At 50.7% G+C, this 18,218-nt stretch overlaps 3 non-coding genes across 3 annotated transcripts; 1 reads left to right on the top strand and 2 right to left on the bottom strand.

Annotated features, from left to right (window-relative positions):
- Positions 1 to 8,548: 8,548 nt before the first annotated feature.
- TRNAH-GUG (transfer RNA histidin (anticodon GUG)) lies at positions 8,549 to 8,620 on the bottom strand. The gene has a single exon. It is a non-coding gene; the product is annotated as a tRNA-His (tRNA).
- A 684-nt stretch (positions 8,621 to 9,304) lies between these two features.
- On the top strand, positions 9,305 to 9,378 carry TRNAN-GUU (transfer RNA asparagine (anticodon GUU)). Its single transcript has one exon. It is a non-coding gene; the product is annotated as a tRNA-Asn (tRNA).
- A 5,957-nt stretch (positions 9,379 to 15,335) lies between these two features.
- On the bottom strand, positions 15,336 to 15,408 carry TRNAV-CAC (transfer RNA valine (anticodon CAC)). Its single transcript has one exon. It is a non-coding gene; the product is annotated as a tRNA-Val (tRNA).
- Positions 15,409 to 18,218: the final 2,810 nt, after the last annotated feature.

The following is an 18,218-nucleotide window of genomic DNA, read 5'->3' as shown; positions in this document are numbered from 1 at the left end:
GGGAAGGAGGAGGGGGAGGTGGAGAGGAGGGGGAAGAGGAGGTCTCAGCCAGGTGAGTTTTCCGCAGCAGCTGGATAACCCTGGTCGAGTGAGGGCGCGCTTGCTCCACAAGCCTCTCTGCGACCACAGGCTTCGCGCTGCTGCCTTCTAGGAAGACACCCTCCTTCCCTCTTTTGTCTCAGACAGGACGCTGAAGAGCGCGTCGTCCTAGACGATTTCTCCGCTCCCCAAAGCCCTAGGAGGGAAGGACAGACCGACGGAAGCGTTGCTCCCAAGTGGTCCATCACGCAGCGTCCGGCCTTGTGTTGGATGATTTCCCGGGTGCCTCTTCTGGGTAAGAGTGGACCCCACAGGATATTCCTGCTGTTCCCGTTGAGGAGCAGTGGGAGAGACGCCAACTTGGCCGGCTCGTCGGGCCGCGCGAGACCCAGGCTCCTGAGCTAGTCCCTTCGATGGGCTGAGCCCAGAGAACCAGCAAGGGAACGGGTTGCCTCCTGCCGCCGCAGGTTCTCTCTCCTCCCGTTGCAGGAAAACACTGATCCAACTCCCGCCGTAAGCACCGGAGAGGCAGCTAGATCATTTCTGAGGGCTGGGGTGGGATGAGGTGGGGTGGGGTGGGGTGGGGTGGGGTGGGCGGGGGGCGCCGAGGGGCGGGTGGAGGGAGCGCTCACTCTCCGCAGGAACACGGCTGGAGCGGAAGAGGAGAAGGCGAAAGGCCAGGCCGGGTGGAAGGCCAGAAGGGCTGGCTAGCCTAGGCAAGGATACTGCGCGCCGGCTCCGGGAGCCTCCTTGCGAAGGCAAGCCTCGGGCCTCCTTGTTCCTGGAAGGGGTGCCTCCTTCCGATCTGGACCCCAAGGGACTGTGGAGCGCGAGGCCTTCGGGCGACGTTCCCACGCTTTCGCAACACCGCGGCCGCGTGGTCTTTCTCCTGCAGATGCCTGCCTGCCGGCCAGCCTGCGGGAACTGCCCAGACCAGAGCAGGGCCCAGTGGGCGGGTCCCGGCGCGCGCACACACACGCGCGTGGTCGGCAGCAGGCTGGAGGAGAAGGCACGTCCCGCACTTGTAAACAGACAAGAGGCGTGGCTCAAGAATAGGACCCATCCATACACTTAGGTCACTTAACAGGAAAGCCCGGAAGATGCGGGTGCAGACCCGATTTCCCAAGCTGTGGAGCGCTGGCTGGGGCTGCGCCTCTCGCCCTGCGCCCGGGGAGCGGAGTGCAGCGAGACACCACGGAAGAGACGTCGTCTGTCATGAACCAAGAGGTATCAGGGGAGAGCACGAACGCAATCTCTCATCAGCACAAATCCCTACATCAGCACGCCCCGAGTGCAGTAGACGAGCCTCGTCCTGGGAAAACTACCTTCGTGACCACAGTCTCTCCCGTGCCCGGTTACTATGAGCATGCACCCCGCAGGCACGGTCAACACCCTGCCCTCCCCTCCCCTCCCCTCCCCTCCCCTCGCTGTTCTTCCAAACCGATCTCCGAAAAGCCACCGATCGCCCACTCCCGCCTACCCAACACACAGGAGATGCCACTGCCCGGCCTACAAGACTGACCGCCTTTCAGCAGTGGCGCCCAACCCACCGACCCGCAGCCATTGCTCTGTCTCATCATCTACACACGCCACCTGCTGCCTCTGAGGCTCCGTCCGCAGCACCTGCCACGCTCTCGCTCTCTCTCCTGTTGCCTTACAGTGGACGCAACATTTATCCCAACAGGTCTTCGGAGTGAGCGTCGAAGGGAAAAGGCAAAACGCACCCAGTGCCTGGGAGAGTGTGCAGGGTATAAATGCAACAGCCATTGTAGAAACGGTGGGACTTGATTGTGGTGGGTAGCATCGTTTTGACGTAGCGGTGTTGATTTTTACTCCTACCTTCTGCTTACGGCAGCAGTGTTACAATTTTCCATTCTGCGCATACTTCACCTGCTGCCTTTGTTACGTCAGTTAAATGATGTTAACTCCCTACACCGCCTAATCTACAAGTGGAACAACCACCAGGATCCGACCCAGCGCTCACCTTCCTCTCAACCCTCGTGGATATCGCCTCCAGGCACCTCTGCCGAGCGCCTAATAAGCATTTCATCCAGGGCATCTATTGATGCTAACACCAAGACTCGGCTTGGCCTCTCTCGGTTATTCAGAACTCAACATGACCTGCGCCCCGGGTGGCAACGGGCGTGGGTTTGCACCCCACAGGGAGTTGAACCTCTGCAGGGCTGTGTAAACCTGAGCAAGATGCTCGGAGGCCCTGGAAAGCCACTTGTGCGGTGGAGATGAGGGGATGTGGCGCTGTGCGGGCGCGGGTGGGGTAGGGCTGCCCTGGAGATGAGAACGACCTAGGTGCCCTGGGAATCGGCCACTCTGGTTTTCCTCGGTGTGGGGCACACGCCGCAACACAATTCAGGGGATGGAAAGCTGCCCAAAAGGTTTCCCTGACCGGGAGTCGAACCCGAGCCGGTCGCGGCGGTGAAAGCGCCGAATCCTAGCCACGGGACCACCAGGGAGCTGCTGGTGGATGGCTTTTCTCGTGCTTCGGACTACAGTGACCTTTTCCCTTTGCTCTGGAAGGCCTTGAGCCTTCCGGAGGGGTCATCCGTCGTTGCAGAAATCGTTCCCTAAGGCCGTTCCCTCCGTGCTTCCTCCAAAAAAGGAGCCCGAACGCCCGCGGGGCCTGCCGGGTCCGCAAGTCCCGAGCGAGTTGCCTCATCCCAGCCGCACCTAGCCTTGAGAACTAGCCTTGTGACGCGTCTTTGTGAGGTGGCCGCGTGTGGAGAGAAGGTCACCGAGGCCCGGGGAGCGTGCGAGGGGCACGGTGGCCGGGAGGAGGCGGGAGGGAATGTGCCCGGGGTGAGAAGGGGCCACGCACCGAGAGCCGGCATCTCCATTGTCCAAAAGGACTCAGGCAGATGCAGCAACGGAGACGGCTTGGATGGAAAACCCTTTTAAGCCAGGCTCCAAGGCGCTAAATTGGATTCCGGATCTAAAGCCGAGCAATCCCCGGATGAGCTTTGTCGGTTAACCCATCCCATCGTGTCCCCAGCTCTCCGTAAAGAAAAACTTCAGTCTCCTGAGCCTTCCCTGAGTTGCAAAAAGTCTGGCCCAATAATTAATGATTAAAGGAATGAAAACATGCAGAAACAAAGAACAGCAGTCGGGCAGGAGAACTGGTAAGAATTTTCACAATATATCAGTCATATAGCAGAGCCACGGGACCTGTATTTCCTCCCTGAAGAACATAGATATCACTGTTTGATGCACATTCCCAAGTGGTTTTTACAGAACCCAGATTCCCCACCAGATGGAAACTGCTAACCACAAGCACATAGACCCCAGACCAGTTAGAGCCAGAAGATTGATGATGTTGATTCCTGAAACTTCACCTTGTTACCTCACCATCAACCAGCCAGAGAACTGTGTGGAAGCTGATCACGCACCCTGAGACCCTCTCCCTCACACTGCCTTTAAATACACTGCCCTGAAAGCCATCCAGGATATTGGGTCTTTTGAGCTTTAGCTGCCCATTCTCCTTGCTTGGGCACCCTGCAATAAAAGCTGTACTTTCCTTACCATTACCTGGTGTCTGTTGATTGGCTTTGCTGTGCGATGGGCCAGAGGACCCGAGTGCCCTTTGATAACAGATCTTCCCCCTTACAACCTGCTGCACCTGCAGTTTGCCTGCCTTAGTCCATTCCAACTCCATCGTTCTCTATACCCAGGTCAGCGATCTTGGAGTTCTCTCTGATGCCACGGTTTTCCTCAGACCCCACATCCCAGTAGTCAGGAATTCGTGTTTTCTCGTCTCTCAAGTGTGTGGACATTGATCTACACCGGGGTTTCTCAACCTCCACAGTGTTGGTATTTTGGACGGGATCATTTTTTGTGGGGGAGGGCTCTGCCTGAGGACCGAGGCATGTTTAGTGACATCCCTGGCTTCTACTGACTGGATGCCAAGTGGAAACTCTCCGTCCTCCTTCCCCCAGTCTTAACAATAAAAAATGTGTCCAGACAAGGCCCAGTGTCACAGAGGGGGCCAGGGATGAGGGTGGGAGCCCAAATCGCCCCCGTTTGAGAACCAGAGATGGGCACAGTCGCTCCTGTTCCTGGCCTCTGAACTCATGCAGATGACTCTCCTGTTCAGGGCACAGGGGTGGATTTCAACTTGGCCCCCTGCTCATCTAGACGTTAGGATTTAAGTCTTTCATGTCTCTCGAGATCGCGGGGTTTTCTGCCATGAAGCCTTTTCTTTGGCTCCATCCTCGACATCAGGTTCTTTAGAGCCTGCCCAGGAGAGGCAGCCAGGAAGAAGTCTGAGTCTGTTCAGTGAGGTTCCTCTCCCCGCTTCTGGGACTTTATGCCTCTTTGGATTCAGTCGGCAGAGAAGTTTTAGGGGCCGCTTTATTCCAGCTGCCCCGTGCATCCTCGAGGAGGAGGTGCACAGGGAAGAATAGGGTTTGACTGTGGCGCCTGCCACCTGGGGCTCGCACCTCCACCACCGCTAGTGCAGCCTTCTGGGCTGCCCGCGGTCCCACCAGCCGGGGGTTCCGTACTGGGCCAGCCTGAGCTCCGGAGACACCCAAGCCAGGAGGGACACCTAGGGGGAACCAGAGGCCCACTTCAGTCCTGTCCACAAGGGATCCCCAAAAGGGTCCTGACAGAGAGAAAGGCAGTGAATCCTCTCTTATTGGGCAGGCAGAAGAGACATGAAAGGGAAAGTGAAGAAAAATCCTATGAGGCCTCAGGATCTGGAGTCACCATGAAGTTGACCACCTCTGGAACCGTGTCCTACCCCTGGCTGGCGAAGGCGAGTGGAGTCCCCTTGTCCAGTCCAAGTGGACACAGCAGACAACGATGGCCCGGGTACCAGTGAGTAGGCAGTCCCCAATCTTCCCACTTGGGAATACTTGAACTTCCCTAGCCACGAAATCCATGCATTTCCAGGATGCAACTCACTGAATTCTTTTTCTCAACTGCTTGAGAAAAGGAGGAAAGTACTTGAGGAAAGGATTGATCGATCGGGTGTGGAGCATATATGAAAACCACTGCAGTAAGGGAAGCAACCACTGTTGAGACTGTCTCATTTCTCTCTCACCCACCCCCTTAATATTAATTGCACTTTCCCAGGTAGAGTCCCCAGGTTGGACCCATTTTGCTTTTAATGCACAGGTGGTGGCGCCTAAGAGGAGTCTAGGAGGTTCACAGATGAATATTTGAAGTGTGGAAGTCACTTTTGTTTAAGCATGCATTCCAAAAAGCAACGAACGAATCAAGCTCACCTGTGCCTTACCTACAACAATGGGAAAGGAGAAGTACATATAAACGAATGGAAAACGTCATAAAATAGCCTTAAGTGTCTGCTCTTTCCAACGAAGTCCTTCCCTGGATATGCTCATCAATGTCTTCTCTTTCTCCAAAATCTGACATCCAGGGCCTGACCCTACGATCGCTTTTCGGGATCCAGCCTATTATTCCCCTCTCTGTATCTCCGCTTCTTCCTCATTTTCTTTTATTCACACAAAACAAAACATGATAGAGCTCTCCCTCAGCCTCCAGTTTTCAACATCGCACCCAGCGAACAATTTCGCAAATTAGGTATGCTCCGTGGGACTCTCTCTGCCTAGAAAGAAGAGGAAATGTTAAGCAGCACAAAGCTTTGTACTTTCCACGGTTAGGAAAGACTAAAGGAAACTTTCTCTAAGACCAAAGGCCTGAAAAGTGAGCTAACTTCCCGCCGCCCCCTCACCACCACCCCCCGCCCCCAGCCCTGCATCTGAAAATGCCGACTGTTTTGAGTCTTGTAGATCTTTCTGGCTTGGTTCAGCTGCCCTGCAGGCAACTGGGCGTTTGTTATCTCCAGAGAGTAAAATAGAGGCTCTTGGGCCACAAGGGGGCAGCCAGTACATGGGAGGGAGGGCCTGTGTCCCCCAAGGAAATGAGAAGTATGATGTGATGGCATGCATATCTTGACCTGGGGGATGGTAACCTGAGTTATTACATGTTGCAAAATGTATCGCTCTGTGTGGAAAAGAACGGAATGGGGAGACTTGCACTACCTGACGTTACGAGTTACTGTGACCGCCCCCCCCAACATAGACCAGCAGTGTGCAAGTTGCATCAGGGTACACAACTGGAAAATGGACTGGGTTCAGAGACTTGAAACCGACCCATAGCTCAATCAGTGAATGAGTTTTCAATAAAAGCAGTTCAGTGGGGAAAGGAAATAGGTTCCATATTGGGAGGGGGGGCAGCTGTATTTCTATCTCACACTAGAGACAAAAGTCAATCTGAAGTGCATAATAGACCAAGACATAAAAGTTAAAGGTGTAAGGCATTTTGAGGATACTTCGTGATTTGGTGGTATGCAAAGATTTACTAACCAGGACCCAAAGAATGTATAAAACAAAGACAAATGATAAATTAGAGTTCATCAACGTTAGCCATATCTTCTCATCCAAGTAGGCCACTAAAATGGAAAAGCAAGCTAGAGACAGGGAGAAAATATTCACAACACATAGCTGACAACCCTCACCGCCTGTCATTATAATGTATAATGAGCTCCTCCAGCCCAGTAACAAGTTTTTCAAAGTTCAGAAACCCCACTTTTTTTCAGATGGGTTAAAAAATATGCACAGATACTTCAGAAAGGAAGATATGCACATGGCCAAAAACGCCTACCAGGAGTCCTCAATATTTTTAGCTGTCACAGAAACGGACATTGAAACCATGTTGAGATACCACTACTCTTAGTAGCGTGGCTAACATTATAAGGAGAGGAAACACCAACAATCTTGGCAAAGATGTGGAATAACCACAACCGTCATATTGTTGGTGGTAACATAAAATGGTACAACTGCTTTGGAAAAGGCTTTGGTGGTTTTTATGAAGTGGAGCGTATACTACTCCCTGGTACCAGCTATTCTTCACCGAGAGAAATGAAAACCTACGTCCACAAGATCTCTTGTGGAAAGACTCTTCAAAGCAGCTTTATTCACAATAGCCAATACTGGATACAGCTCAAATGCTCATTATCGAGTGAATGGTAAACAGACTGTGCTATGTTACTGCCATGGAATACAACTCAGCAATGAAAGAGGAATGACATCTGCTTTACTCAACAATCGATAAAGTCAGAGACGTTGTGCAAAGATGAAGAGGTGTGCAGGCAACAGTGTGTGCACGATGATCCCATTTCCATGACATTCTAGAAGAGGCAAAGGTAAAGTGAAAGGAGTCTGGACAGTGACTGTTAACAAATAAAACAGAGGACAATGGCGATGATTTTAATGATTCTGCGTGACTGACTGGGTAGTCACTAAGTCCAGGCAATGGGACAACAGCAGCATGATGTGGAGTTCCCTTGTTGGTCCAATCTGGTGGATGAAAATGTCGAGGCACCGTCAAAGTTCAGATATAGCAGACGTTAAACCACCGGTGATCACCGAAACAGTAATTAGTGAAGGTTTACTGTGCACAAAAAGCTTTACCGTTCAGGAACTGGGAGCACTCCAACGGAATATGGAAGGAGGCTCAGAGGTGCTACACTGTTAGAAAGCAACTTATCTCATGAGGGGGCGGTGGCTGTTTTGTCCTTCGCAGTGACTGGTTATAACATTAGAGTTTTCCTCGTGATAGGGAATTGGTTAAAATGGTTACCTCCCATCAATTTTGGTGAACAGTTTTAGGCTTTGTTTATGATTTTCAGAGGCATAAACAAGAAGTGGCCCAAGGTGAGTTTCACTTGTTTTGCAAAATAAGCTAAATGAGCTCTTCCTTGTATGACTAAACGGGTTTGTCTGCCTAGGGAAGTTTCAAGTGTGATCTCCATTTGTGTCTGATTTTTACTAATTCTCCGCTTTTGGTCATGCTCTCAGTCTAACGGTACTCTCGGGTACCAGCATTGATGCAGTCAGGCAGAAGAATCACACATATTCGCTGGTGTCCACTAGCTGGGTCGTCAGGGCGGAGGGTGCTGTAGTCACCGTTATCATCATTTCTGCGGTGACTGTTAAGGTCTTCCAGTTGTCCAATCCTGATGGATACCATTTGTCTTTTGAGTGGCTGCCGACAGGCACTTAAAATCCTTGAGAGTATAGAAAGGCACTAGAGAGGTTACTTCGGTGACTCTAAAGGGAACAATAGCCAAGGATTGAAAAAGTCCTCGGAGCAGAGATTCCCAGGAGCCAAGATTAAACCAGCAAAACAGGTCTAGGCAAGGGGGAGTCGCCTATCTGATAAAATTTTTTATCTGGTCTTTAAGATCCTGCAGATTTTGAGTAACACAGAAACAACAGTTTTCACCAGTTACAGCAAAAGAGGCTCCTTGCCGGGCTTCCCTATTTTGGAGCAGGACCGAAGAGAAACCACTGGCCTGGGTTTCCTTCTGCTCAGACACGAGGTGAGTGGCCTGGGTGGGGTTTCCTTCCCTTCTCCTGACCTCCTGCCGCCAGGTGGCCTGGGGAAAGCAGTGCTCTCTGGCCCCCAGGCCGGTGCAAATTTCAAGACAAAGTAAAAGGGGAGCCGCCGTGCTGCGTGAGACAGAGGAGGTTGCCATGACTCGGATTCGAACCGAGGTTGCTGCGGCCACAACGCAGAGTACTAACCACTATACGATCACGGCGCGCCACGGTCCCCGCGGCGGCAGGAATTCTTGCTCTTATAATGTTGACGTAAAATCATTCCAATTACTGCGCTGTGCCTGGACAAATGTCGATATTCATAGTCTTCTCTCATGCCCGCTCTCCGTGTTCCACTCCCTTCCTCTCAATTCTGGTACATGATGATCAAACCAAACCAAACCAAAACCCAATTCTCATCTCCCCAAATACGGCACGTGCCTCTGCACAGGCCTCCTGGGAAGTCAAGCTGTCCTCGTGCCCATCTCGCCGGCTTCTCTCCCGCGTCTTCGCGTTTGCCCCTTTGGACCAACCCTCCGCAGCCCCTGGTTCCGGCTCGGCCCCAGCGACCGCGGCGGAACGGAGGGCGGGCGGCGCGCGCGGAGCGAGTGGGGAGTCCTCACGGAGCCAAACCTGGCCTTCATCTTCCCTCGGGGACCCCTCGTCTCAGGTCCGGGGACGTTTCCGGGGCGCTGGCATCTGCGGTGGGGACACTCGGCTGCCCTTCTGCCTTCGGAATCGGCCGACGCTCGGCTTTTCCACGGGAAGAACGCGCTGAATCGACTCCACGTCTGCGGTTGTCCTAGGCTTTGGAGCCGGCGTCGCTGTCCTGCGAAAGGCGAGTGACTCCGCCTGACGCGGATGAGGTGTTTGATTTCTATGAGGTGAGAGAGAAATTTTGCACGTGTGTCCCTGTGGCGCAATCGGTTAGCGCGTTCGGCTGTTAACCGAAAGGTTGGTGGTTCGAGCCCACCCGGGGACGCCGTTCTTCCGCTTCTTTTAGAAAGTAAAGGCTTCATGGTTCTTTCTGCTCTGCACATCCTCTCCCGTAAAGGTCGAAAAAGGTTCCTCCACTACTACCCTTCTGTCCCCCGTGTCGTGTTCACAACACGAGGACATAAGGTGCGATCGGAAGAGATCCCTGGAAATCCTCGAAAGAGTACGGCTGTCTTCGTTAGTTTATGAATTCCTTTTCACGATGGACTTTCTTCCGTCCCTATTTGCACGTACTAGTATTTATTTAACCCTTTCCATATACTTCTGAAATTAAGTTGGTTCTACGATTTCACGGTTACAAATAATGCTGCAGTCATCCTTCTTGTACGGTATCTTTGGCCCCTTGTACAAGGTCTTCTTAGAGGGAAGAGTCCTGGAGAAGCAGTTGCTTGATCACATAGTGCTGACATGGTTCGTATATGCTTCCAGTTCCGCTCCTTTGCTGGCTTATTAGGTCTCACTCTTTCTTTTCTTATTTTAGCGACTGCTTGAGGCTTTATAACAGACTTCTGTAACTTACCACAGTCTGCCTTCAAGCGATGCCACACCTCTTCGCATTTCTTCCCTGCCGGCCATTGTGCTATTGTCATCATGCATCTTACTTTGCATGTGTCCTAAACCCACAATCCACCGTTAATACTTTAGAAAAATCGGTCCCATGTTTCTAAAGAGACTTAAATAATAAGAAAAATCTTACGTGTTTTCCCAGGCAGATACCTTTTCTGTTGTCCTTCGCCCCTTTGTGTACCTCCAGATTTCCATCTGGTGTCAGTGGACTCCTTTAACATTCCTTATAGTGTGGGTCAGCGGGTGATGAATTCTTTCAGCATTTGTATGTCTGTAGATGTCATTATTCACTTTCATTTTTGAAAGACATTTCTTGGGGAGGAGGCATAGAATTCCATGCTCTTTAAAGATGTTGCTCCACTGTCTTCTCACTGCTCCTGATGAGAAATCTGACATAGTCTTTATTTTTGTTTTATGTATGTACTGTGTCTTTCCCCTCTGACTGCTTTGAAGATATTGTTCTATTTCAATGGAGTCATGCGCAGTTTAATTACGATGTGGCTAAGTGTGGTTTGCTTCGTGTTTCTTGCACTCATAGTGTTCATTTGGCTCTTTGGAAATTTTTCTGTCAGTGTTTCTTCAAAAATTGTTCCTTCTCTTCTGGTCTTTCCAGGGACTCCAACTTACTCCTATATTGGGCCTTTTAAACATACCTTACCAGTCAGTGATGCTATGTTCATTAAAAAACTTTTTTTGTATGTAGTTTCATTTTAGGATGCTGTCAGTCGTTCATGGCTTTACGTTCCCTGATCCTTTTTTTTTCTTTTTTTTAAAATTCCCCCTGCAATGCCTAATCTGCTATTAATTCTATCTGGTGAATTACATAATATCAGATGTTATCATTTCCATGTCTACAGTTTGATTCTAGCCATTTGTATGTGTTCTACGTTTCTACTTAACTCTTGGGACATATGCGACACAGTCATGATAACTGTCTTAATGTCCTCTCTGCTAATTTTAACATCAGGTCAGTTGTGGCTCAGTTTTGATTGATTAGTCTCCTCCTCACACCTCAAGTTTTCCTGCCTCTTTGCATGCCTGGCATTCTTTGATTGGATGCCAGACATTGTCAGAGTTTCCCTTCTTGGGCACTGGCTATTATGGTATTCCTCTAAATCTTCTTGAGTTTTGTTCTGGGGTACAGTTAAGCGACTTGTAAACAGTTGGATCCCTTTGGATCTTGCTTTCATGATTTTGGGGGTCAGTCATTCTAGGGCTCATTATTCCCACTACTGAAACAAGAGTTTCCTGAATGTCCTTCCCAATGACCCACGAATTATGAGTAGTCCAAGTCCAGTCTGGCTGGGGGAAGCGAGTACAATTGCCTGTCCTGTGTGAGCACCAGGCACTCTTCCATGATCTTTTTAATAGTTTCTTTCCTTGGCCTCAGGCCGTTTCTTCAGAAGCATACCCCAATCATTACTCTGTGGAGTGCTCCAGGGAGACACTTTCATAACCCTGGATTCTCTGTCTATCTCTCTTATCACTGTATCTTTGTCCTGTGAACTCTCGCTTCCTTGCTGTCCTACCAACACTCAGCTTCATCTCCACCATCCAAGGAGTTGGCCTCAGATGCCCCTCCTGGTGCCCACCCAGCCTGGAAACTCTCTGAAAGCAGTAAGCTGGGCCAGTGGCAGGCCTCACCTTGTTTGTGTCTCATCTCTCAGGGGTTGCTGTCCTTTGCTGCCTGGTTTACAGTGTCTGGAAAACTGGTATTTCATGTCTTTTACCTTTTTCATTTCTTGGGGATGGTGGTTTGGGCGGCGGTGAGATTTCAGGCAGGAGGTAAATCTGATTTCTATCACTCCGCCTTTGCCAGAAGCTGAAGGCATTCTTTATGTGTTCCTAGCTTGACTTCAATAGGAGGTGGGCCGATTTGTATCCCAATGTATTTTTCTAACGCAGAGTAAGAGCCTTTTCTTCATACTCTTGCCATCACAACAAAGTTTCTGCATCGCTAACTGACACGTCACAAGCAGAGTGCTGCCCTCCTGACTCACGTAAACCAGAGGTACAGTAGAAGGACGATGTGGGCACTACCCAGAGATACCCTATTGCATACATTCAGCACCTAAACTACCAAGATGTTTAGAAGGTCTTCCAACAACTGTAATTGTTTCCGGTGGTGACCTACTTAATGGGGTCCAGAGTAGACTGGCGAGAATGACCCCAGATATCTTCCTGCCAAGCAGCTTATGGACTGGAGGGGGGAGAAGCCGCTGGTCCCAGACATTTCTTCCTCTTCCCTTATCTTCTGAATTGTATTTTTGCTTTCGTTGGATGCACACAATCTAATGACTGGCCTCCCTGCTATATCACCAGCATGCATGAACATGACCGTGACTGTCTCTATATGATTCCTGGACAGTGTTGGGCTATTTGTACAAAAATTATCCTATTTGAGACAAACTGTTGGAACCACAGGATCTTGCTCCTGGTAATGCATCTTGTGCAGACCTGGCTTCTTAGTGTTTTTGCCTTCCTTTCCCTTCCCATGGTTGTTCTCTTGAATCTCATGAGCAGAAAACCGAGCTCTTCAGCTTTTACATGCTAAATGTGATAGGACATTCTCTCCCCACCCCCCTTCCTCTCACTCACTCTCTGTCTTGGTGTGCCTGTGTCTCTCTGTCTCTCTCTGTCCCTCATACTCTAGGCTGCCCCCAATCTTACCCACTGTCTTCTGCTGTTCAGTGTGTCAGGACCTTGCATTAGAATGCCTTCAATCGCCAAGCACTTAATTTGGTGCTTATGAGGTGCCAGGCCCCTTTCCAGGAGAGATGTTGAATTGTGAACAAACCCAAAGTCCCTGCGCCACTGCACCTGCACCTGAGGCATCCAAATGGGGCAGTCCAGTGGGAACACAGTCAGGCTCTTCCACCTGCCAGAGCCTAAGGGCAGGAGCAGTGAGTGAAACACGGGAAGCATAGGAAGGAATGGGAAAATGGATGACTTCATTTCTAGCAGGCAGGTGAACAAGAACCGGGAATTTTAAAAATAATAATAGTAAACAAACACCTCAGGAACACAGCAGGTCTCCAGTGACAGCTGCTTACTTCCTGGAGCACTTATGCCATGGGTTTTACTCTTCCTCAGGGGACATGATGGCTGCGTTCACCATCATCCCCTAAAGATGCCCACAACTCCTCCTAACCTGTGAAACTTTGACCACTCTGCAGTCTATAAAAATATGCGGCTGCATTATACTGAGTTGGACAGTGTTTTGTTTTTCCTGTCTTAATTAGATATTATCCAGGCAAAGATTATATAGTAATTAACTCAATTTAATATCAGCCAGAGAACTTAGAGGGAACAATAGATCTTAAAATGGCAACTCGAACGGAATCCTAATAGAGAAGTGCATTTTAGAATCATATATTGGGTGACGCCTAAAACGGTTTACCCCCAAATTGTATCTGACATAATTAATTCACTATGATTTTACAGAATTCTGCGACATAATGTTTATTTAAAAGATATTCTAGGGCAAATGTAGTTTACTGGAACACATAGTCCTAAATTTTACGAACTTCAATAGCTATTGGAATTAAACTTTGCTTATTGGATCAGTAAAACCAGAAGAGGAAATTTAGGCTGTTCAGTGTCATGAGCATTTTGAAGAGAAAATAAATCCAAGACGTGTACACACTAGAATACTGTGCCAGCAATGCTTTCCACATCATTAGAAAATCCGGAAGACAACATAAAGTAGTGTTTAAACAGAAGTTCTTAAACTCTTGTGATGCATACAAAATTGTCTACCCATGCAGACAATTCTGGGAAGCTCTTGAGAACTTTCCCCCTCCCTTTAACGCAGTTCCCACCTGCTCCCTTCATCCTCCCACCACACGGAAGATCCTTCACCTTTCTGCCCCCTGCAGGGCCCAGGGAGCCGGGCAACAGCCGAGGGGCAGCTGCACTTCCCTGAAGGGCCTTTCCCCAGGTAGGCGGTTCCAGCGCTCAGGCTGACCCAAGACCCCACTGCCCGCCAAGGCAACCGGGAGGAGACCAGAGGGCAGCCGGTCCGGGGGGATTCCTACTAGCACAGAATGTGCCTGGCCTGCACTTGGGGGACAGCCGAATCAAACACCGCCTGAAGCTTCTCTACAAGCCTGGAGAGAACGGATTCCAGGTTACTCCAAAGGCGTCGCAGTTCGTATATATGGAGAGAGAGTGAGAAAGCAAACGTGGGAAAATGTTAACTCTGCGCGGTTAGGTCCAGAATATACGTTTGTATTTCAAGTGTTCTGTATGTTTCAAATGTCTTAATGAGTTTTTGGAACTCAAATCGCAGGATGTCTTTGAATGAAAACTCTGTGAAACCATCAGGTTTCTGAGATGAAGGAGGAAAAGAGAGTCGGATTCTTCTTCCACGAAAGGAGGTTTCCCTGAGCGGGAATCGAACCCGGCCGCGGCGGTGAAAGCGCCGAATCCTAGGCACTAGACCACCAGGGAGCCGCGCAGGAGACAGATTCTCAAATTTGGCCTCTCCACTTGAAAATTGTGACAGTAAAGGGTGAATTTCTGAGAAGGGCCGAGCAGAAAAGAAGGCGATTCCCAGCGCCCCTTAGGCTGAACGCGGTAGTGCGCGGCGCCCAAGTCGCTGCCCCGCTGCCCATCACCCTTCAGCTCTCCCGACCTGGGCGACTCTGGACTCTGAGGTCAGGCCACAAGGTAACTGGCTGGGTTTCATCCTAGTCTAACTTTAGCTCTACGTGCGGCCGACGCAAGGACATGCTCTCTTTCTGAACCTCAGTTTCCTTTTAAATTAGGGGCCCATTTGGGCTCTCAGCGGGTGATGAGCGGATCCGTCTACTTCGTGATCTGTGACCCTGCTCTGGGGGCTCCCCTGATAACTGCACGTTACCGGCTCCTTTGCCTCCCCGACCCGCTCAGTTCGTGGAGCGTGACATTCTTCATCTACGTGTCTTTGGGTCGAGCACCCGGGGCGGCGTCGTGTTCGTGCTCTTTTGGCCTGTCACGCAACGTGCTCCGCGCGTGTGCTGAGGTGTGGGAAAGCCAAGGGTGCTTCGCAGGAGTGAACTCCTTGGTTTTCAGACATGATAGGTGTCAGCGTGTAGAGGAGATTTAGGCGCCTGCTTAGGAGGTGAGGGGATTTCCGGATGTAAAAATGAGCCGAAGTCAGCCTTGTCCTTTGCGCACTTGGGTCAGCTGGCTGTGGCCTGGACTCCGCAGTGACTCAGAGCGGAGAAAGGAGGGCTGGCTCCTGGCGCTGAGCAGGCTCTCAGGCAGCAACGGAACTCCTGGCCTGTACCTTGGGGATGGAAAATGCAGCTGCGCCCGCTGCCTCAGCCCCTGCCTTTCGGCCGTTTTGCTTTTTTGAAAGGGAAGGTACAAGTTTCAGAAAGGAAGAACGTTTGTTTCCGCCCGGTTTTGAACCGGGGATCTTTCGCGTGTGAGGCGAACGTGATAACCGTTACACTACGGAAACGGTGCTGAGAGCTATCAGCTGCATCCATGAAAACCGTAGATCCTGCCACCAGTATCACGATCACCAACGTTTTAAAGCGAACAATAAACCGGGAAGCACCAGCGACCCCTCAAGCGAAAAGACTTAACTCCTGAGAGGCCCTCGCTTAACTTCGGGATCCCGCATCCAACGCAGTGTCTCCAGTTCCACAAGTAAGCACCGGAGAGCAGGAGTCGCCCCCGCTGACTCCCCAGCTCCTGGAATTTCCACTGGTTCTTTAAAATAGATTCTCTACCGGGCTTCCTTGGTGGTGCAGTGGTTGCGAGTCCGCCTGCTGATGCAGGCGATATGGGTTCATGCCCCGGTCCGGGAAGATCCCACATGCCGCGGAGCGGCTAGGCCCATGAGCCATGGCCGCTGAGCCTGCGCGTCCGGAGCCTGAGCTCCGCAACGGGAGAGGCCACAGTAGTGAGAGGCCCGCGTACCGCAAAAAAAAAAAAAAGATTCTCTACCGTTGGTGAAAAAGACTGATCCTGTCATCTATTTTCTGAACAGTTAAAACATATCACTTTAGGTTCCTACCTGTTCACTTCAATATCTCAATCATCTGTTGAGTCATCTTCCACCTTTCCTTGCTTCTGTTCCTTTATAATCCTAGAATATTGTGACTGAAGGATGAACCTGTTGTGTGAAAAATGATAGAGTCATGATGTTATCTTTCTCTGAAGATTGTGCACCCTCTCCCCCAGCAGGCAGCAGAGGGGAAGATCACCTCAATCCAGTCCTTGACTGAGCTGATTTGCAGGGAAGTCCCAGCCCAGGGCTAGTTTTCTCACAGTGCCATGCTCTAGACGGCTAGGGCTCCCACCTGAGACCCTGAGGTGTTTCCTTGGGTCCTGCCCCTTGAGGAATTCTGAACTTCCATTTTTATCTCCTTCGTACCACGATACTGGTGGAAATTCCACTCTCTTTCAGCCACACTCTGCTTGCCCTCATAGCGTCATACATGCGCATGGCTTAATTTGCAAATGTCTTAAGGGGAAATCCTGAAGAAAGCATCCAACACACTCATCAAGCCACTCCAGGATATTGGCTCCTTAAGTCTGAATACGTGGACAGCCCACATTACTTTCTTTCTTCTTCTTCTTCTCATCTCCCTTCCCTTCTTCCTGCCCCATCTTCTCCTCCTCCCTTTCCCCCTCCCCTCCCCTCCTCCACCCCTCCTTTCTTCCTTGCCCTCCTCCTCCTCCTTTTATTTGATTGCCAGATTTCTGACACTACTTAGAGTGTTGCTGTTGTCCCTGACCCTCAGCAGCTGCCCTGTCCCCAGCTTCCCAGTCGCTTGTGCCTTGCTGAGAACTGGCAAATGCGCTAAGAGGAAAAGGTAGAGAATCAGTTTCATTCCAATAAGCTTCTTTCTCTCTCTCTCTCTCTCTCTCTCTCTCTCTCTCTCTCTCTCTCTCTCTCTCTCGCTGATCCTGGGGGTCCTAGGTGCAAAGGTATTTCTCCAACGACCTCAAACAGAATTTCTTTAAGCCAGCCTTTATTTGGTTGTTTTCAGGGTCAGTGCTGCTTTGCTACAAGCACTGCACTATAACCGAGAGAGGAAATCTTCTACAACTTCCAGATAAATTATATTTCCCTCCTTTATTTCTTACAAACAAAACAAACAAACAAAAGCAACCAAAAAGACTGGGTCACTGGTACACACTTGGACTTTTCTTATAATACTTGACTGACTGTATATTGAAATTTCTTGCCGGAAGCATGTGCAAAATATTGTCTACCGTGAGCTGAACAATCATCATGCCTGTCCAAGGTCCAAGAAACTGATGAAGTTGGATCCAGTCCCCCATTGCAGTTAGATCACCACTTAGATCAACATCAAAACCAAACACTTTTCCAGATTCAGGTCACTAATATGGGGCAGAAGAGATCAGTTAAACCATTAAACACTAATTTATCTGGGAAATGTTGCAAGTCAGCAGTGGTACAGTTAGAAGTGGAAATAATACCAGATTTCTCGGAGCTTCACTGTGTGACCAGCACTGTTCCTCGGGGCTTTACTGTGCAAGAACTTATTAAGTCCACATAACAACCCATCTGGGTTGCCATCAAGTGCTGCCCATCTGGGGAGGCGGTGGGGCTGCTTATTCGTTGGCCGCCTGGCCAAGGTTGTCTGCATTGGCGCCAACTGCTCAGGGGAACTCGACTCACCTTCACCAGCGCCGGCACGACCCGGTCCCTGCGGACGACGACCTCATCTTCAGGGTGCCTTTAGATGAGGAATTCGCATAGGATTTCTTCTTTTCCCTTAATCTGTTTCCACCTCTCCCTCTGTCTCTTCAAGACCGTTTTTGGGTCCTGAGTGGACAGGACTTAAAGGAGAGGCTGCCCTTCTACTACCTGTGTCTTCCTGCCCGGAGGTTACTTACTGCCCGCGAAGGAGAACGAGAGGAGCCGGAAGGGCAGCGGGTGCCCGAGAACCACAAAGTCGCCGTGTGCGCCCGCGCGCACCGCGCCCCTGCGTCTCGCGGGCCGCTGGCCAATGAACCCACGCCGCCCGAAGCTTCTCCTCCGACGCCACGCCAGGTGCGGAGCTCCCGACCCGGCGAGAGGGGCCCCGCGGAGGCGGCCCGGCCCTGCCCCCGGCCCTCGAGGACAGGCCCGGAAGAGGCCGATTTGGACCGGCGGAGCCAAGAAAAGTCTCAAGCGCGGCCCGGCCCCACACTCCCGAGGTTAAAGGTCTCAAACCCTGAACCCTGGGCTGACCGAGCGTCGCGAGTTGAATCGATCTCCACGCCTTTCTCAGGAGAGTCGAGGACCAAAAT

Source organism: Globicephala melas, chromosome 1 (genome assembly GCF_963455315.2).
Source record: "Globicephala melas chromosome 1, mGloMel1.2, whole genome shotgun sequence".
NCBI lineage: Eukaryota > Metazoa > Chordata > Mammalia > Artiodactyla > Delphinidae > Globicephala > Globicephala melas.
Note: the sequence above shows the minus strand (reverse complement) of the source record. Positions and strands in the feature narration are given on the sequence as shown.